Here is a 19773-nt window from a genome sequence, read left to right as displayed (position 1 = left end):
AAAATTAGATTGAAACTTCACCTTTTACGCTTTCATATGACAGTATTTCATGGGATATGTGGGCAAGAATCCAAAAATATTAATTGAAAACTCAATCACTGGTTCATGTGGGTGTATGAAATACGGAAAACACTACCAAGTAATTTATCTTCAATGTTGTGCCAACAAGGATGTGGCCTCTCACACCCTGCACACCAGAGAATGTCCATTCAAATGAGATTTGAGCATTTTATGGGTGAATGTCTGACTAATGGATAGAGACTAATATATTCTTCTGCCTCAATATTATAAAGACTGCAGTATTTATTTACTAACGCACACTGTGACAAATGGTCCTGTTATAATTTTTTTTTTTTTCTTTGATCCTACTCTTGTTTTTAGGTTACACTGGGAGCTATTTAGAAAAAATGTTGACATGGTTCAGGGGAGTGGGGGTCCATGTCAAGCAAATACTGTAAGGTTAAATATCTTGAAAGAAATGTATTCTGCACCACCCAAGAGAAAATGAACAATCACACTCCCTCCTCTGGCACCTGAAAATATTGGTCGTTGTTTGGCACCTGAAGAAATTACCCATGAAATGAACACTTGAGGCTTGACTCATTAGAATTCAACTCCAGTGTCTTCAAATGAATAAGAATCTCTACACGGATACTGAGAAATAGAGATAAAAAGAATTGCAGAGGAAATGTCAACGCTTCTTAACTACGCAGGAAACTTAGGTTTAACGGAATTTGCCCCATAACGTACACAATGTCAAGGTATAATCATAGGTCAATAAAGTCATTACATTCCAAGCCAGGAAAAACTGCATATTCAATTATTCAATGAAATAAAGTCTATCTGCAAAATGTGGATTTTAATTTGCTTGCTTATACATCTACATATTCTATATTATATGAGTAATTGTATATCTATAATTTCGTCAAATGGGTTGGAATTTTTATCTTTTGTGCAATGAGGAAAATAATTCTATATTAGAAAATTTAGACTCAGTTCTAAAAGTGGTTTTGTTTAAAGACATAAGTGCATAATGTGAAACATTTCAGAGTTTTGAGCATGGGCTTTAGAAGACTGTGTTTGTAATACTGCCAACATGTATGTATTATGAATATGTTCATTTTTTTGCATAATATTTGATGTATGATTTATTTCTTATGCTTCTAGAAGACTTTCTAATATTATAAAATATTTTATTAGGGCAGATACATGGCCACAGTCTTTTCATTGTTTACCTATATAAATGTGAATGTTCCCCATAATTATTGACCAGTCACCTGTTGAGCAACATCACACATTATTGACTGAGTTCACTAGGAAAAGGGAGAAAGCTGGTGTTTATAGAGTTAGACAAGTATAAATAACCCTGTAGAGTGATTCCCTGAACTTGTCTTTATTTATCGTATTATAGTTTCATCAACTCTGGAAACACACACACATAAACATATACACATGCACATAATTACATGACACTTCATATATTGTGCCACTAAAATTCAGCATTATTGTAGGATGGAAAGCATCTTAACTGATTTCTTTCCTGTTTGCTTTCTATTTTAGAAATGGGCTAAGTTCAATATGTTGTAAATCTAGTACAAGAAGAAACCATGTTTGGCATTTAAGTAGGTCACGAAATATGTCCTGATATCTTATGTTTCTGAATATACAGATAAAACTACAGAAAACATTAGCTATAAGTATCTTTCCCATTATATTATATGAGACAATTATATCTAAATGCCTTATAAAATTGTTTAATGCAAATATTAACATTTAATAAATGCAAAACTAACAAATACCCCTGAAAGTTCAAAAGATTGTCCTCCTCTGGAAATTGTACATATTAAAACTAAAATAGAACCTTTGTTTCCTTTTAAATTTATTTTTTTGTGTCTTAAATTACTCCTTGTATGGCCTTAGATTGTACAGTTGACCCCTGAACAATGTGGGGGACCCCCACAGGTAGCCAAAAATCCTTGCGTAACTTTTGATTCCCCATGAACTTAACTATGAATGACCTATTACTGACCAGAAACCTTACTGATAACATAATCAATTAATACATATTTTGCATGTTATATGTATTATATATTGTATTATTAAAGTAAGCCAGAGAAAAGAAAATGTAATTACGAAAATCATTAGAAAGAGAAAATATATTTACTGTTAAGTGAAAGTGGATCATCATAAAGCTCTTCATTCTCATTGTCTTCACACTGGGTAAGTTGAAGAAAGGAGGAAGAGGAGGGGTTGGTCTTGCTGTCTCAGGAAAGCAGAGGAAAAAGAGGTGGAGGAGGTAGAAGGGAAAGGAGGCACGTTTGGTGTAACATTTATTGAAAAAATTTACATGTAAGTGGACCCGCCAGTTCAAATCTTTATTGTTCAAGGGTTCAACTCTATTTATTATTCATAACAGTCATAAATAGATTGTAAATTCCTAGAAGTCTATCAATTGCGTTTCACACTTTGAATCTAACTTGCCCCCAATTTTCTTGCCTGGTGACTTCCCACATTGTAGAGCCTCAATTAATAATTTTCTGTAAGTTATTGTTGCTAGGGCCCCATCTAAGATAAATGAATCGTTTAAAGTATATAACTTTGTCTTTGTATCTCTGAGACCTAACACAACCCAAATCCTTCAAAACTTAGATGGTCAGGTGATCAAATTACATCCAAACTTCAAAATATAATTCCTGGCAAGAAATTGAGAGCTCTGTGGTTCAAAATCTTGATGATGATGGAGTAAAGCCTCAGAGATTTCTCAGTGCCTTGCAGGGTCCTTTAGTTATCAGAAAAGAATAAAGGATTAGAAACCTGTATTCTAATCTCAGACAATATCTTCAATTCTATTGTAGAAAAGAGTAAAGATTTCAACTGAGATGGACATGGTGGTTCTGTTTGTTACTCTATCACTTTAGGGAACTTACCTAACCTCCCTGAGACTCAGTGCTTTATCCACAGAATGCTGATTGATTATTTTTGAGTGTGAGAGATAATGTCCATCAATGGAAGAAAAGTAGTATCCTTTCAGCACATTGTCTGGGTTTCATTGCCATTGTAAACCAAAAATAAAATTATAGCTCCTGCAATTGACTTGAATGTACCCTCCTCTTAGCCAAGGCATTCCAAATTAAACTTGAAAAACTAGCTCAGGCCATGATGGAAGTGGGGAAGGATGTCCAGACATACCTCAATGTAGCCTCCTACCTTTGGAATTCAGGCACAACTGATCAGCATTAATATTAAAACAGAGATCTTAAGAACGACAAAGCACACTCTTTGTACCAATAAGATACCAAACTCCAACCTAACTCTAACATAGCATTGCATAGCAAATAGCAAGCCCTGGAAGAAACTGAAGTATTTTATCCCAAAATAAATTTTTTTGACGTATTTGGAAACGGCACTGCAAAGCTCTCTGTCGCAAGAAAAAAATCTATATGCTGTAGAGAAACCCCTTCCTTTTCCAGGGCTCTTCCTAATCCAACAGATATTAATTAAGAACCTGGAACCTTTTTACATCTGAAAAGAGACTTGTACCATCCATTCTTTCTGAAGACTGCTACCTAGAGACTTCATCTGCATAAGAATCTTGGTCTCCATACCCTCTTATCTTAACCAAAACATTCCTTTCTATTGATTCCAGATCTTTTGATAGTTGCCAGTTAGAAAAGCTTGGAATCCACCTATGGTCTGGAAGCCCCCTTCAAGTTGTCCTATGTGTCCGGTCCTGGAGTCCTGGTCCAGCCCACGCTGAAGTCTGAGGGGAGTGGGTGGATGGGCAGAAAGAACACGTGGGGGCCGTAGGCAGGTGAATATGGTTTTATTCAGCAGCAGCTCTCTTACACAGCTTACTTAAACTAGCTGTCTCATTAGCAGCTTACTTTCACACTGTCCACCCTATCTTGGCTGCTTGAGCCAGCAGCCTGCATGCACAGCACACAGCCAGCTTTCACTTGCCTTCAGGGTCAGCAGCTTAACTCTTTCTTTCTCTGAGCACAAGTAAGCTGAGCTGTGACCTGGCTCCCTCCTGTCCATTTGCAAGATGGACAGCTTTGGCTCTCTGTTTCTCTGGGTGCCAGCGTGCCCACCATGTCAAGCCATGTTGAGCCGAGCTGAACCTCAAGAGCCAAGCAAGCCTGTACAATGTTAGCAGGGCAGTTGTACCTTTTACAGAAAATAGTGGCACCGAGCCAAGTAATGGCCTTTCCATGTTATGGCTACATGGTTGTGATGACAAGTGGAGTTATACATCTGTGCTCTAAACTCACTGAGTCATGCAGAATGTAAACATCCTACCTTGGCCTATCCTTGACTAAGGCACAGCCATATTCCTTACACTCCACCCCTTTGGCCGAGGGAGACACAGGGCTTGGACACACAGGTTTGATACACAGGTTTTGTACACAGGCCTGACATACAAACTTTGGGGACACACACCTGATACATACGTAGGCTTGACCCATAAGCCTGACATACAAGCTTTGGGCATGCAGGTTTGATACATACGCAAGCATCTGAGCACACAGGCCTGTTACATACATACATAAGCTTTGACAAACTGCCCGTCTGTTGGCACACATTACCACAGATATCACCTCCTTGGTGATTACCATTCCCGCTGCCCTGAGTTTAGCTTATTAGCTATTCTGTTTACACCTGGTTTTAAACCATATGTTGTCAGTACTAGACTGGACTGAGACAAAAGTCCAGGCAGAAGGAGCACCCCAGCTAGACAGATCTGTATATAATGCCCTATTAGGAATTAGGGGACACCCTTCCTAACAGTGAAGTTCAGGGTCTAGGAGTGCCTCAGGCCCCATGACCTTAGGCCCCAAGGCCTTATGTTGTGTTAGGACTACAGGTCCTAAGGCTTTTTGTAACTCTGCTATTAAGGGACTTGTACTCAGTGTACTTCAATGCTCTAAGTAGGTGCCCACATCATTAAAGTGTATGGCCACACATTCCAGTCCGGGGGGATTGCCATCCATGAGTGCACCCATGCCGTTATTGGGTAAGTCGTCTGCAGGAAGACTGTAGCCTGTCCTGCCACACTCTTATGAGCCTAGAGGGCAGCATATGCAGTTACTAACTGCTTCCCAGTCCGGGAGGTGGTTACCCATGAACACACCCATCCCGCTATTACTAACTGCTTCTCTATTAATGAACGGTGGCGCTTAGTTCCCTCCCACAGCTGGGACTGAAAGCCTACTGGCACTTCCAAGTGCTCCAGCCTTGTTTAGGCCCTAGCCAAAACTGTCTGTGGTCACATGCACATTCAGTTTTAATAGGCATTCCTGGCTAACTACACGTAGGGCTTGTGCCTACTGAATAGGCTGCTTGGCTGTATCAGCCTCATCATCCAATCCCAACTAAGAGGGGCATTGCTGCTTCTAAACCTGCAAGAGAACAAGAGGTTAGCATAACATCATCAATAAGACTATGACTTATAGTGGGGCTATGCATATAGCCCTCCATCAACACTGCGAAAGTCCACTGTTGCCCTCCCATGAAGGTAAACTGTTCCTGGCTCTCTGGACAAGAAGTCCCAGTTCTGTTGTCAAGCGGTCCGGCAAGTCTGTGACAGACATACAGCCGCCAACCCATGAAAAACAACCACCCTCAGAATATCCTCAGGCATGGGAGAGACATAAGCAGTGCATAAGTGGATAGTCAAGCTGTCAATGCCAAGGTGCAAAGATAGAGTTTCACTTTCACTGACCAGCTTCCATAGCTGTCAATAAATGCAGCTCTGCCTGGAAACTTATCGGGGTTTAGAGACCAGTGGATTGCCAAGTCTACATGTGACTCCGGTTGTCCAGTGCCCCCCTCAAGTCGGGCGTCTCGGCCAGCTCTCTTATCAAACAGAAAAGACTACACTTCCACCAACCGTAGCAGGTACTCTTTGAACTGGAATGCTAGGGCAGGACTGGGTTGCGCAGCAATGTTCTTCTCTCAGATGACTTGCACTAAGTCTGTACATGAGTGCAGATCTTACTTACTTAACTCCCACAACTCAGCCGGGGCACAGGCACCAGAGGAAGTGCACTCCACCACAGTAGAGGGTCACTGGGACCACCCCTGGGCCTAATAGCTGCTCATGCTCTATTTTCTGGTGGACTACAGGGCAAGCCTGCAAGGACATACGGTGATAGATTCTGGAAATATTGCATCCTGCAGGGACTAGGCATGCATTTCCCGCAGCACGGTTACAAATGCCTATCTGACTTTGTTGGCAAAGGTATGTTCCTCCTCGGTGTTGTGCACCTCAGGTGCTTCAGCGCCTTCTCCACACTCACAGGGAATCTGTCCACTGCCTCCCATGTTTCCACTGAGGCTCATCCAAGCAGCATCACTGCCACCGGGTACCACAGCCCATGCTGCAGCCACATAGCCGACCCGGCCAGCCTCTGGGGCTGAAGACCCACTCACTTCATCCCACCCTCATTGCCAATTGTCGGGTCCTAGGGTCCAGGTCCGGCCCATGGTGAAGTCCAAGGGGAGTGGGTGGATGGGCAGAAAGAACACTTGGGGGCCGTAGGCAGGTGAGTATGGTTTTATTCAGCAGCAGCTCTCTTACACAGCTTACTTAAACTAGCTTTCTCATTAGCAGCTTACATTCACACTGTCCGCCCTGTCTTGGCTGCTTGAGCCAGCCACCCCCATGCACAGCTGTGCAGCAAGTTCTCCCCTGCCTTCAGGGTTAACAGCTTAACTCTTTCTCTCTCTGGGCACGGGCAAGCTGAGCTGTGTCCTGGCTCCCTCCTGTCTATCTGCAAGACAGGCAGCCTTCACTCTCTTTCTCTGGGTGCCAGTGTGCCCGCCATGTCAAGCCAAGCTGAGCCCCAAGAGCCAAGCAAGCCTGTACAGCATTAGCAGGGCAGTTACACCTTTTACAGACAATAGTGTTGTAGAGCCAATGATTGCCTTCTTATGTTATGGCTACGTGGTTGTGATAAGAAGTGGAGTTATACGCCTGCGCTCTAAACTCACTGAGTCGCTTAGGATGTAAACATCATACCTCGGCCTGCCCTTGACTAAAGCACAGCCATGTTCCTTACACCATGTTTCCAGATCAAACCTATGTACACTTTGCATGTATTGACTGATGTCTGCCTGTGACTTCTGTCATCCTAAAATGTATAAAAAATCAAGCTGTAACCTAAACAGCGTGGGCACATGTTCTCAGGACCTCTTGCAACTGTGCTTCACATATTGGTCACTCATATTTGACTCAGAATAAATCCATTCAAATATTTTATAGAACTTGACTCCTTTTCGTCAACACTACTAAGTAAATGCCCACTGATTTATCATCAAACCGTTTGGGGCAAAATTAGACTTTCACAAAGAACAAGAAAATGGCATAGTGCTCAAGTATAAAAAGAATAACCTCTCTCTATTTTCAGAACAACAGTTAGAAATGTGCAGGGAAAAAGGCATTTAAGTTTAAGCCTTAACTGAAAAAAAAACAAAACAAAACAAAACAAAAAAAACCACTCTTACTTTCCAAACAAAAGAAGGGAACTAATTTATAAAACATCTGTGTTGGTAAAAACCTGTTTCTCTTCAGAGGTGATGAGATCTTTTCTCTTAGATTGAAAGACATCACATACTTTTCTTTCTCTTTCTATCTACTGGTTGTACCTTCTCCCGTTTGTTGGTTCCTTCTCCTTCCAAGCTCTTATTGTTGGAATGGCCCATGGCTCAGAATTAAACATTTTCTTTCTATATATACATGCTACTTTAAGGATTTTTCTCTCATTGTATGGCTTTAAATATCATCTGTGTGCTACCAACATTCACTTTTTTAATCTTCTGGACTGACATTTCTTCCAAACTGAAGCCTCATATATCCACATGACTACTTGATACCCCACTTCAGAGTCTAAAAGACATCTAAAATTCAACATGTCCAAAATTGATCTGATTTTCTCTGTCCCGCATATCTGCTTTCCTCACACTCATACTCTATATTTTCTTATTTTTATTTTTTGGTAAAAGGCAGCTCCACAATTAAGTTGCTTAGCTGTCAAATCCCTAAACCATCCTTGATTCCTCTTTCTCTTGTGCCCCTCAGGCAATTTGTTGGAAATTCTGCCAACAAATCCTTCAAAATTTACCTAGAATCTAAATTATTTTCATTGCCTCCTCTGCCACTATTCTGGATGAAGCCCCTATCGTCTCTTATCTGCATTACTACGATAGCCTTTAAAAATGTCTTCTGGCTTTAAGACTGTCCCCTATTTGCTATTGTCAACAGAGATAATTACCTTAGTATCATCCTTCTGCTTAAAATCCTTCAATGGCTTCTCACTGCTCTTAGTGTTAAAGCCAAAGCTCTACCTGACCTGCCTTCAACCCCACCTCTGTTACTATTCTGACCTCAGGTCCTAGAACTCTGCCTTCCTCTGCTCCTATAGCACTGTCCTCTTTGCTATTTTTCAAGCCTCTGTTTAGCCTTTGCTTTTACAATTAGACCCCTCTCCTTCCTGATATCTATATGGCTAACACCTTTAGCTCCTGAGCAAATTTGCCCAAATCTCTTCTTTTGGATAATTCAACTCTAAGCATCCTATATACAATTATATTGCTTCCCACCCCACATCTCCTTATCTCCAAATCTCCTGTTTCCTTTTAACCTGCTCTACTTTTTGTTATTTTCTGTAAAATACATAACCTTTAAATATGCTAGATTATTCTGTCACCATCTCTTCACACTGGAATCCAAGCTCCATGTGGGCAGACATCTTTGCTGCTTGTACTTACAGTGTAACTCAAGCAGAAAGACAACGGTCTAGAACACAGTAGCTGCTCACCAAATATTTATTGCTGGATGAATGAACATTATTAATAAATCACCTTTTTTCAACTGAATATAAAATTTTAGCTAATTGTATGGTTATAATTGTACTCACTTTATTATGAGAATTATATAATGTGTTTCAGTCTTACCCTTCTCTTTGGTAGAAGCAGAAAGAGATTAAAAAAGGGGCAAGGGGTGGTCAAGATATAGTAATAAAAGTTGTAATGAGCAAGTCTATCCAGATAAGTCTGAAATGTGAGAAGAATCCACGGCTTGGGTGTGCTGTGCACATTTGCTGGGTTACTTCATTTGGGAACTACCTTATGGATAGACTATTACAAGCTGGGATCAGGATGCTTTGACAACATGATAACTCCAGTATCTTTTTCATTACCTTATTGCCATGATAATCAAAGTAGCTTTAGTTACTTTTCTTCTATCTGTACCCAAACCATGGATCTCTCTGTCCTTATTTTTTTCTGCATGGACAAGAAAGACATATGGTGGTAGATTCTGGAAATATTGTGATTGCTGAAGAATAGACTAATTCCGGAACTCAGGGACAGCCTACAGAGCTGCAGCATAGTAGGAAAAGTAAGGAACCCACATTCAGAGCATCAGGACAGTTGTTGATGCTTTTATCCTTGGCTTTTATGCCAACGATTAAACATTATGATATATGAAAATAATTCTGCAACCATATAAACAAAACCATAAAGTTTCCATTAAGTAATATCCCTTGCATCCAATATATGATGTTTGAAAGAGGTCATTGATACATTGGTATGCCCAAGTAATACTTTTATCTTGCTTTCTCCTACTAAAGAACTAGAATTGACTCATATTGACAAACAACCAACATGCTTTACCTGAGCATTTAAATCTTGATTTCAGTTAACCTTGTCTAGTGATATCGTGGCTTTCTCCTCCACATGACTTAGCCCAGTGGCTCTCAAACCAAATGGGCATATGAGTCACTTGAAGAGGAAGTAAAAGACATCTTGGCCTAGGTTCAACTGAGTAGGTGAGCGCTTGGGTTGTTTTATATTTACCAAGTTTTCCAGCTCATTCTAATAGCTACCAGTGCTTGTGGATCATTAGAATAGCACGCTCATCTGGACTCCCAAGAGTATATTTAATGAGTATGTCAGCCAACGAGGCTATTAGAATCAACAACTGAGCTTTTTTAAAGTTTAAATACCTGTCCATTAACTTTGTAGATCCTTATTCATTAAACCTGAGGAGGAGCTCAAAGGTGTGCGTAAAAAAATATCCATGGGTGATTCTGATGAGCTTTCCAAGTGAAGGAGCAATGCCCAAGTTCTTGAAGTACTCTTTCTCCAAATTTCCATTAGTTGTGAGGAATGCTTCTCCTGTTACCCTTGAGGAACAAGTTAACTCAGAATCTCCCTGGCATAACAGCGTTGGGGTGAGGAATGCAGGGGGCATTGTCAATTTAAATTTATATTTTAAAAAGTTTCTGACTCCACATTAGATCAACCAAATTCGAATTTCTTAGGCTGAGGTTCATGAATTCACATTTTTATCAGATTTACTAGATGATTCTCTTGCATACCAAATTGTGAGAACCTTTGGGTTGGAGCTTACTCTTTCTTTAAACAATTTTTAAACTTACTGAACCAAAATCTTTGAATCTTGGGATACATATGTCTTAAAAGCTTCCCAAGAAGATGTTTAAAGGTCATTATATTTAGGAACTCCTGTATTAATATGTAACTCAAGACAACCCATCTCTATGAATTGTTTTCCCTAAGTTTAGTTCAGTGACTGTCTTTGGATTTATTAGCACTTAGAAAAAATATATCACACTTACATTTTACTTCTGAAGATATTTCTTGTTCTGTCTCCAGAAATGTAAGCTGAACAAAAGAGAGACTTGAATCTTCTGGTTTTTTTTGTTTTTTTTTTTTTTTTTTGCAGTGCACCTAAGGCTGACCTGTTGTAGGCCATGTAGTATTTGCTTCATAAAGATTTAAATGAATGACACGCAGTTTTCAAATTTACCTAGTTTCAAAATTTTCTCAAGGTCTCCAAGGTCCTGATAACTAACTTAATCTTATATAATCCCATAAAAAGAAGCTTAATAAAGTGAAAAGTTACATTCAAATATTTTATTAAAACTTATTAATATGTGTAAAAGGTTTTGTAAAGTGGAAAGGATTATCTGAATGAGTAATTGTAAACTAACAATATATTTTATTAATTTACCTCACTTTTTGCAACTCTAAACAAACATTTTTAAGCCCACTAAACTCCTGCTTCATCTGTTTTGATTAGGAATTTTCTGATCTGAAAAAATATGCGGTTTTTAAAATTAACATTTATAGACTATATAGAAATGGAGATATACTTCTTATGAGTGAAATGTTATTAAATTTAAAATTGCAAAAAATTGCATGTACTGAATGATGTAATCTAAATGCAAATTTGTATAAGGATTGGAAAGGAAGGCATAAAACTCCTTTTTATTTTGATACTTCAGAATCTGAATGCAGAATATGACGGATTTCTGAAGAATAATTTTTCCTTTTTGTTATTTATGTTGCAAAACTGTTTATTAATATATAAAAATGCTTTTAATATTTTTAACATATAAGAAATATAAAGAAAATGCTACAAATAGCCACACGTTCAGAAATAAACTACAGGTATCTTTATTTTTTAAATCACTTTCACATTATTTTGTACCATGACATATTCCCAGAAACTGTTATATTATTATTCATTTTTTGTGCATTTATGAAACCAGGCAAATGTCCTTGTTAAAAAGGAAACAGAACATTAAACTTTGGCCCCATTTCCTAGGATTTTGAAGACTTTATATGTTAGAGCTGTCAAGGATGGAATACAGAGAAATGAGATAAATGAAAATGACCAAGTAACCCTACTTAAACCCCTTTGTTGATGGTGTCTTCTACAGTAGGGAATCTATAATTTCATTTTTATGCTCTCTGATAGGCCAGAAGTGTCAGATGGATTTACAAATATGCTATGAAGGACACAAGATGAATCATTTATTGGCTGCATCCTCATTTGTGACAATTTGAATTCCATGCTGTTAGGGCTTGCTTTTTTATTCCTGCACATTTTTTCTTCTCCAGCAATTTCATCTTGGAATATATATTTTTCTTTTCCAGTACTTATTAAAATTCTCACTAATTATATTTATACGTGGACAACACAAATCAAACTATTGTCATATTTTGAAGACTGTTGTTATCTACTTATATGGATCTTTGAACTCGATAAGATAAAAATAATTTGCACATGTTAATCTGTCAAAAACTGTGATATATATGAAGGTAAATTATAATACACAACTATAAGAATTTTATTTGTTTAATGTACAATGAGCTTAAATTAATTACTCAAGAGCACAGCAATAAGCAATGGTGTTGTGGTCAAAAATTTAAACTCAGATTATTTCTCTACGTACATGCTTTTCGATTAGAGAATTAAACTTGGGTGAGAGCTTATAATGGTTTGCCTACGATATCAGGAAAAAATGTAATTCTTGCAGGAGAATCAGTTTTACACAGTAATACATAAGCATTCTTATATGCTAAATAAAACTTGGATGTTTTATGATATAGACTATGTATTTAACATAACTTACAAAGGCTAAACACTATAAAATATAAAATTAGCACAATTTATAAAGATTAAAGGCCAGATTTTAAGAAAAGCTTACACTCGTAGTGGGGTCTTAACTAATTATATTTCATAGATCATCCTTTGTCAGTAAAGTTTTGGGGCAGTAAAACTTTTGACATTTGTGGAAAATATTGAAAAGCATTTCTTCAGTCTATCTTACTTTCTTCTCATGGAAAAATGAAAGAAATGCTCCGAACATTCGCTCTGCTTATGTACACTGACACTAACACTATTTCATTGCTGAGGCGCATACTCTAGCAAACACGTAGTAAACCTTGCCTTATGACAGTGATTACAGAGTCAAATACAAAGGCAACAAGGGCACAAACTTTACTGTCAAAGTGTGGAAAGTCCATTGCCAAGAGAGGTCATCAAGTAGATATAAAAACAAAATAATCAGTCTAATGGAAATATGGTTGAAGGTCAATGGGAAAATGAAAGAGCACATAGGTCACCTGAAGATTCATGAAATACTGCATAAGGAGTGTGGCATTTGAGCTGAAATTTGAGGAATGAAGGAATAGCAGTAGCTTTCCTGTCATTCAAAGGTGTGCGCGTGGGTCCTGGTCAAAGGAAAAATGCAGAGATGATTGACTGGGGGTGGGAGGTTCTGCTAGGGGTGGGATTGTTGTGTTGTTGAGAGAATAGGATGGGTGAAGGCACCGGATTGAGAGCAAGGAACATAGGTATGCTGGTGTCATAGATGATAACAGGGCAGCAAAACTGAGGGAGAAACCCCATTCTGTACATTATTTTACAGAAATTATTCTCTTGAAGATAAGAAGTCACTAAAGAATTTTGAGAAGAGATGTGGATGTAAACAATAACAATTGCCTACTTCCTAAGCAATCACCTGTTTAATTTGATGTGATTATCCCTGGGGACTTCATTCTAAAGTAAACTCACATTTTATCTATTATTGCTTCAGGGAAAATAAAAATATTAATTCAAGAAGGATGTAGTACACCAACAAAGCATAATAACTATAACAGATACCACTGGTTGCCTGGCAAATAACCATTTCTCCTTTTCTGCTTCTTAAGGGAACTTGAATTTTTTATCCCCCCATGCTTCTCTGTGCAGCCTTGAGCTTCCATGGAAGCAGAACACATTCTTAAATGGAGAGGGTAAACACAATTGGTCTAAACCAATAGTAAATGATCCTTATAGGCTGGGCCATATGACACATTTGATAGAAGAGATATGAAAAGGTATTTGCTGGCAATAGGCAGAAGAGTGGGCATTGTCATAAAATCTTAATCTTTTAAGGCATTAAAAAGAAGGCAAAATCCCCTTTTTTTTTCTACTGGGTATCTTGTGTCTAGATATATAACCTATAATTATGGCAGACATCTTTCAATATTGAGGGATTCTGGCCAAGGACAAACCTAAGATAGGACATTGGGAACAAAGACGAAAAGAACATAGGTCCCTTGATTATGTCAGTGAGTCATCCAGGAAATTCTACAACTGCTTAACTTCTCATTTGTATAATAATAAGCCTTTCTTAAAGCCTAAGCAAGTTAGCTTCCTGTTATTTGTGGCTCAAAGCATATCAACTGATATAATTTGAATAATTAAATTTAAAGCTTGAAAGGATTCAAAATTCATAGTGCATATCCTTCTTGTTTTTTATTTGAACACATGGAAGACTCGAGAAAATAAATGACTGGGGTGTGAGGTCAAACAATTAATTATAAGCAGAATCAGGCTGCCTAAGTTCCACAAATATTCTGCCTTCTCATCTTTAATATATTTCAGATTTCTTAGAAGATCATTATACAAATAAAACCATCCAGAAGAGTATGTGACATGTAATAAACACTGAATAATACCTGAATGAAAATATGGACTCTTATTTCCAGCTTTGCCCAACTAGTGGACAGTTTTGATATTAACCATCCAACTATGACAGTGAGAAAATATATGCTACTTACAACTCACTGAGTCATACATGTATGGATTTATAGGTTTTCCTACATGCTTTCCTCTATGACACGTTTACACATTTTTTTAAGCCATAATCAGATGCTATGTCCCTTCATCTGCTAATTATAACTTAATGGGAGGTAGCTCTTAATTTTCCACTAACAGGTAACTAAAGGTTTGATGGGGTGATAAGGATATACACGTAGTATAGAGGACTTCACAGATGAAGAGCCTTTTGTAGCTGGAGGATGACTGTAGACCCTACAATCTCTCCAGGACTACAAATTTCCTGTGGGTCCCTGTTAGTTGACTGTTTCTCAATACTAGCCCAATGCCTAGTACATACAGATGCTTAGTGGGTTTTGTTGAATAAAATAATGCATAGGCAGTAGAAAATGGGTATCTACAATAAGGAGTTGCGAGCAAAAGAGAGAAAAAGGCAAAGACACTGGGGAAAGTCAGTTGAGAACATGGACTATGCCCACTTTCTCATTTTGCTAGGTAATTGCCATTATACCGAGTTTAAAGTCAATTCATTTTCTTAATTCTTACTCTCTCATTGTCATCGTCTACAGCGAGTAATAATAGTAATAATCCTGTAACTATCTGAGCATGTATCTGAACACAGATGATACACTAGTAATTTGTGAATGTTATAAGTGTAATGAAATTAAAACCATTGATTAAATGGCACAATAATTTCTACAGAGCAGAGGGAAAAAAAAAGGTATTTAAAGGAAAGAACTGAGCCACAAAGTAAAGCTTACTTTAAAATATACAGTTGAGTTTCAAGTTTAAAAAAAGGCAGTCACCAAAGATTTGTATCATGTGATAACAGTGGCAGTTTATTAATAATCTGTCATGTAAAGCTGACATATTAGAAGCTGAATTCTGCTCAGCTTTACAATAAAATCCCATCCATTTTATTGCTACCAGAATTAAATATATGCCATTGAAAGGCTTTAGTAAGTTTAAATATGTTCTAAAGCTCTTTTTTTTTCCCCTAACACTTCATTATCAACAAGTCAAATCGACAAAAGTCTAATCTTGATTTTCCCAGATATCCATAGTATATTAAAGAGGAAGCAAGATAACATACACATTTTTATAGAGGTTGATAAAGTTTGCCTTTAGACAAATAGAAAAGTCTTAGAAACTAAATTACTTGTTCCTGACATGTTGAGAACGGGGGAAGGCTAGATATAGTGTGGAAACCATATAGAGTATAAGTATTAAAAGTTAAGCCTAGGGGATTCACAGATGGATAACTTATTTAATCAGAATTATGTGTGAGCTAGCCAGATAGGAACAATCTATCCAAAGGTGCGAAGAGGTGATAATCCATATGTATTCAGACTAAAGGATTTAGGTGAGGCATTTTGTAACACGTAAATATCACTGAACTAGTTTTTCAGAAATACAAGTTGAAAGTGCCCATCAGAAGTAGAACTCCATTTTTCCCATATATATTTTCGGGAATAAAAAACCCCACAATACTGCACAGTAACAATTCTGTGTAATCAATTCATTATTGAATAGGAAGCAACAATTTCCAGAGAGTATTTGTGCATGCAGTGATCTCAAATTCGAACTTCATTTATGTTACCAAAACTTTTTACCGATGTCTTTCTAATTGTATTGTCATCATTATTATTATTATTTGGACTTCAAAGGGTGTTTGTGACTTCAGATTAGACTTCTATTGCATAATTCAATATTTAAATTTTGGGTCCAAATAATGCACAGTAATTCTTCAGTTTCCACTATTTTCCTTCACGCAGTATGTTACTTGTGTGTCTTTTAACTTCATTTTTCCCCAAGCCCTGTCACCACTGTGAAAATAAACTAAGCTAATTTAACTGGCATCAATTACCTCTATACGTGGTTTGTGTTTCTCAACTGGATTTTTCCCTTTAACTATCACTTACATTCAGGGACACATGAAATAAATCCTGAAATACTTATTTCTATAACTTATGCTGTATTTCTCACATAAGCTCATTATTTATCTATTTGGAATGGCTAGTGGAGGATATGAAGTATAAGTGCTACTTAAAGTCTTAGAACCAATCTTCAAGACAGCTGTTTGTGTTTTACCTTTGTTTTCCCTGCTTTCATTATGACACAGAGATTGGTAATTTAGAAAAACTGAAAAACATCTAATTAGCTCTTGATTATTGTACTCAATATTTCATCATGTTTGGCTACCTAAAACAGGCAAGAAAGCAGAAAGAAAAAAACAGGCAAACAAAATCTTCTGAAACAAATCCCAAGCTCTTTAAATATCTAAATATATGGATTAATAAAATTCCATCTTTAGTTTCAAGGATTTTAATCTATAAACCCCAACATGTATTCATTACATTGTTTCAATATTATGAAGAATTGAAACACATTAGCTAATTACTAAAATAAGATATTATCTACTTTGCTGTTCTACCTCCATTGTGTTACATTATGAGTTACTCTTAAATCATGACATGGCTTAGACTAAGGACCCAGAGATGAAAAACAAACATTCTAAGAACGTATTTAAATTAAGATTGTTACTTCATGAGGAAAAACACATGCAATTCTAAAAACACATATACTGCAACCTGTGGCAAACACATGTATGTTTGCATAACTGATGCAAAATTTTTAAAAATAAACAATCCTGATTTTTATACCATCCTTTCTATCAGGCACAAAACAAGTTGTGTTTTTGGTGAAAAATTTAAAACAAACAAAAAAAGATATATATGTCTCTCTCTCTTCTCTATATATATCTCACAAGTATTAAATAAAATCTTAATGAAGTGTATATAATAGTATTCTGTAGTTAATACTTAAGGCTGTATTTATTATGGCTGTTACATGCTTATATAACTTATTAGACATAATATTTTAGAAGCAATAAATATATTTTAACAATGATTACATTCAAATGCTTAAAGGCTAGCCTAACATTCTGATATTTTAATGATCCTATAGAACATTCATATTGCACGCTTTTGGTTCGCTTAATAATATCTTATGGAAATAAATTATCATAATTCATTTAGGCTTAAAGTAAAATAATTTTGTTACAGTGCTGAATTTTCATTTCAAAATTGTGGCCACATAACTAATTATTGCATGAAACTTATAATGGGCAATTCATAAATATATATATATTGACTTAACAAAATACTACATGTTGCTTATTTTAATAGATACATTAAATTATTAAACAACTACATATCAATGTATTAATATTTATATATGAATTTTATAATAAAACATTAAAACATATACAGAGCAATTACAATTCTAATGCAAATTTATTTATCTTAAATACACAAGGTAATAAACATAGAACGATGTAACACCTGGAGTCCATTAACTATAAAAGTTTAAACAATAAAGCGTTTAGGGAAACCATAATATCTTAGTATCGAGAGATAAGGCAAAAATATCTTAAATAGGACATAAAAGCTTTGATCATAGAAGGAAAATGAGAAAAACTCTAATAAACAGAAATAAATCAAAATTAAGAACTTCTGTTCATCAAAATATATCATCCAGAGAGTAATGAGAAAACCCACCAAAGAGTTGAATATAAAGTGCAAATATTCAGTCGTGCTCTGGTAAATATTTCACAACTAGCTCTCCAGAAGGAAAAATAAAGCCATTATTTTTGGTGTTTCTCAAACTATGTTGTGAAAATACTTCTATCATGGCTGATTTTCAAGCCCATAATTGACACTTTCATAGTTGGCTATGGTTAGTTTTGAGAATGCATTTAAGAATGTAAGAATGTTAGTCTAAGAATATATTTAAATCAGGATTATTACTTCATGAGGAAAAACACATGCAATTCAAAAACCATACATAAAAGGATAATGTAATCTGTGGCAACTACACATTTGCAGAATTGATTCTGAATTTTAAGAAAGAAAGAATGCTGATTTATTAATTGGTAGTTTTAAATCCTCTATTGGATATATACAATGGCATATATATATATGTATGTATATGTGTGTGCATATATATGTATATGTGTATATACATACATATGTATATATATGTATATGTGTATATACATACATATGTATATATATGTATATGTGTATATACATACATATGTATATATATGTGCGTATAAATATGTGTGTGTGTGTGTATATATATATATATAGATATAGATCAGTGTACGTATAAACATAACCCAATAATAAAGGACAGATAATCCAGTAAGAAAAAAAAAGGCAAAAGTTTTAGGACGTTTCAACAAATAGTGTAACCATATGAGAAATAAGAGCAAAAACAAATGTTTAATAACATTAATATTCAAGATATTCCAATTATAATACCCCTATTCACAAACCCAAACTGCTGAAGTTAGGATGAAAAACCCCAGTGTCAGCGACTGTAGGGAGCAACTGAACTCTTATATCCTGCTCCTAAAACTGGTACACACTTGGTGAATTGTCAATATGTACTGAAGCAGAACATGTGCATATTCCATGTACACAATAAAATACATACATGTGTTCTCCAAAAACACATGTTCCTGATATCCAAATCTACACTACTGACAAAGCCAAAGTCTGGAAGCTACTTAAGCGCCTTTCAATATTAGAAATGGTTAATAATTTGGTCTATCCACACAGTTGAATACTACACAACAATGAAAATGAGCAATTTACCACTGCACACAATTTTACAAACATAATGTTGAGCAAAAGAAACAAAGCAGTACCTACTGTATGATTTCATTTATAGAATATAGAAAAGGAGGCTCCTTTTCCTATATTCTAGAAGCAAAGATACTGCTTATGCTCTGTATACTTCTAGAAGTGTAGATATTGCTTATGCTCTGTATACTTCTAGAAGTGAAGATATTGCTTATGCTCTGTAGGTTTAGTGACTAGAAAGGGTATAACAGGACTTCAAAGTACTCTAATGTTCTTTAAAAAAAAAAAACTTATGTTAGTATTGGTTATATGGGTGTAATTCATTTTGCAACAATTCACTAAGACTGTGCACTTAAGATATAAGTAATTTTCTCTATGTATATAAGATAATTAAAACACTGGAGATAATAGTAATTTTTTAGAATATTTTTGTTTCTTATTATAAATTGAAATAATTTATTTAAAAAGTTCATTCAGGTGTATTTGTGAAATATAATTTAAAACTTAAAAATAAGTACTTGGGGATAAAATTATTATTCAAAGTGTATCTAAATAATTTCTCCAAATTTCTCCCATTATCAGCAAAGTCGTCCCGGTAGGGCAGAAGAATTTCACTTTCCTCCTATATGATACTTGTTTTAAATAATCCTATGTTATGTTGAGTGTTTCTTTAAAAAGTAATGAAAAAGTATGCCTTATAGTTCC

At 36.1% G+C, this 19773-nt stretch overlaps 1 protein-coding gene across 13 annotated transcripts in view; it reads right to left on the bottom strand.

The window, feature by feature from the left end:
• Nucleotides 1-19773, bottom strand: part of PTPRD (protein tyrosine phosphatase receptor type D) — a 2314079-nt gene that overhangs the window by 1265551 nt on the left and 1028755 nt on the right. The window lies entirely within an intron of this gene.

Source organism: Symphalangus syndactylus, chromosome 9 (assembly GCF_028878055.3).
Source record: "Symphalangus syndactylus isolate Jambi chromosome 9, NHGRI_mSymSyn1-v2.1_pri, whole genome shotgun sequence".
Lineage (NCBI taxonomy): Eukaryota > Metazoa > Chordata > Mammalia > Primates > Hylobatidae > Symphalangus > Symphalangus syndactylus.
The sequence above is the reverse complement of the archived record's forward strand: the minus strand, read 5'-3'. Positions and strand labels throughout refer to the sequence as shown.